The 2,630-nt window shown below is 40.5% G+C and overlaps 1 non-coding gene across 1 annotated transcript; it reads right to left on the reverse strand.

Moving 5' to 3' along the window:
* Positions 1–2,116: 2,116 nt before the first annotated feature.
* LOC139015880 (small nucleolar RNA SNORD55/SNORD39) lies at positions 2,117–2,190 on the reverse strand. Its single transcript, XR_011472530.1, has one exon. It is a non-coding gene; the product is annotated as a small nucleolar RNA SNORD55/SNORD39 (small nucleolar RNA).
* Positions 2,191–2,630: the final 440 nt, after the last annotated feature.

The following is a 2,630-nucleotide window of genomic DNA, read 5'->3' on the forward strand; positions in this document are numbered from 1 at the left end:
AGAAAGTGTTCCACTAAAATTCAGTTATCACTCATACAACTTAATATAGATTCACATTCTTCCCAAGAAGAGGATGATAAAGCATCATGAGCCTCTACAACTTAGAGCTCAGTAGCCTCTCTACTTCTGAGGGGATGACCATTTCTTTTCTACCTATGGGGCAATTCCATGATGGCATCATGGACCATGAACAAAATGGTGACATTACTTAATAGTAAACCTGGTATTAATAGGGGGAGTTGAAATAAAAAGGAAATTAGTTAAATGTACAAATATATCCTTAACACATTAAAAAAGGAAATATGAGTTGATGTTTCAATCCTCATATCTGCAGTTATCATAAGGCCACAGCAGTAATAAAACTTTCCATCCTCCAACACCCATCCCATATCCCCATTGATTGAACACAACATGTCTGCTGGTCAAGATGCTTGCCTGGGACAAAGCTGGATGGTTTACATTACCTCAAGGAAAGGTTGTCAATCATACTGTAATCTCTAGTAGTTGTTCTTTACCAGCACTGAAAAAACAACAACAACAACAAAAACAAATCATTAGCTACATGTCAGGTCCCAAGGGCTTTTTGGATTTGTTCTATTAAGGAGACCACATATGGAGCAGCAGCTTTAATTGGTGTCATCCTGTGATTGAACTTACAATTACTAATGGGCTCTGAATGGCCAATCCATCTTCCCCACTGGTCAAGCTGGAAAGTGAAGTGGACACAAGCTAACATTGCAACTTTCAAGACTTGAATTATGGGGCTGCCCTCAGCATCTATATCCTTATGCTTTTTCCCACTGAGAATGTTTATTTTTGACATAATATAAATCTTACATAAAAGTTGAAAGAACAGCAAACTGTTCCTTTCACCCAGCATTATTTTATTCTTTCTTTCCTTTTCCATGATCTCTTTTTCTTCTTTCTCCTTCTTACTATTTTCTCTTTTATTATCATTTGTTTTTTATTCATTTAAAAGGAAATTGCATACATGGTGCCTCTTTAGCCCTAGATACTATAGTGTACATTTTCTTTAAGTTTATAATTTTGTTAAATATCCATAACAAATTAAAACGAAGACACTAACATGAATGAGACATTGTCTAGTTTCACAGATATCACTAGATGTTGCCAATTCTGCAGTAAAGGCCTTCATAGTAAAAAGAACAAATAAAAACAAACAAATAACAGTAGAACAGATCAGTTACTTCATAGACTGTCTTCAGTTCCTGTTCGTTTGATAGCTCCTTATGGTTTGATTCAAGTTATGCTTTGTTGGCAGGAATACAATAGAAATGAGACTGCCTTTTTAGTGCCTAACATCAGGAGGTACATGCTGTTGATTAGTCCAATTACTAGCAATGCTAATTTTTTAGAACAATAAACACCTTTCTTCCATGAGCTAAGATAGGAGGGAGGAGGATTTATATGCCTTTCGGGCCTTAATTTTCCTCAGCTACAACCCCAGCTTCTTACCCTACTGCACATTGCCATCTGTGCGGCTACATTGACCTGGTCTTGAAGTAAGGCTGCAAGGAGATTGCCCTGCTGGAAATGTACCTCTAGAAAACTGCTGATTTGGGTATTGCTTTTACTTCCATCATATTTCTTCTGAATATTCTTGGATCGATTTTTGTTTAAAATCTCTTCCTCCTCAGGAGTCAGCTTGGCCCCCATCTTGTGGCCCAGGGCAGTGCCTAGCAGGACTGTATCACTGTCAACACGGTGTGTTGTTAATGAGCACCTGTTTCAGTTTTTTAACAGGGTCTTGGCGTGGGCAGTTCACTGTTGGACGCATAGAGACAACATCACAATCCTTGTTTTGCTCTTGCAACCCTGGGAGAAGCTGCAGCATCCAGCCTCAAGGCTCGGGACTTATTATTGACTCCCACACACATGGACTGTGTGTTTGCCCCAGGTCGATCTTAGTGTTGGCAGTGTGGTGTACCATCTCACATTTCTGCTTTGTGTGGTAGGGCTTTCTATTTCTCTGGGTCCTATGGTGCTTGCGCTAGTTGTCCTAAGAGATGCTTGAATGTGGGAGCTGGGAACAGAGACTTGAGTCATGAGATGTAGGACCAGCCCTCCCAGCTCCAGAATCCCACACCAGGTGAGCAGCAAGCTCAGCTCTTCAAGCTGAGCACCAAGCACTCGGCAGTTTACAGTAGTACCAAGGTATCATCATACACATGCAGCCCAGCCTGCACCTTTTCCCACCACAGCCATGATGCTGCCCCTGCAGTCCCGTTGGCATCCCAATGACAATGATAATTTTGACCTTTGGATCACAACATATGATCTATCCTGGATAACGTTCCATGTGTGCTTTGGATGAATGTGTCTTCTGCGGCTACTGGACAGAATGTTCTGTAAAAGTCTGTTAAGTCCATCTGCTCTATCATGTGTATGTATATATGTATATATATATATATATATATATATATATATATATATTATTGATTTTTTTACAGAGAAGGATAGAGAGTTAGAAACATCGATGGGAGAGAAACATGGATCAGCTGCCTCCTGCCCACCTCCTATTAGAGATGTGCCCGCAACCAAGGTACATGCCCTTGACCGGAATCAAACCTGGGACCTTCTTTGTAGGCTGACGCTCTATCCACTGAGCC

Source organism: Myotis yumanensis, unplaced genomic scaffold (assembly GCF_028538775.1).
Source record: "Myotis yumanensis isolate MYYU_CA2020_CCGP unplaced genomic scaffold, mMyoYum1.0.hap1 SCAF_8, whole genome shotgun sequence".
Lineage (NCBI taxonomy): Eukaryota > Metazoa > Chordata > Mammalia > Chiroptera > Vespertilionidae > Myotis > Myotis yumanensis.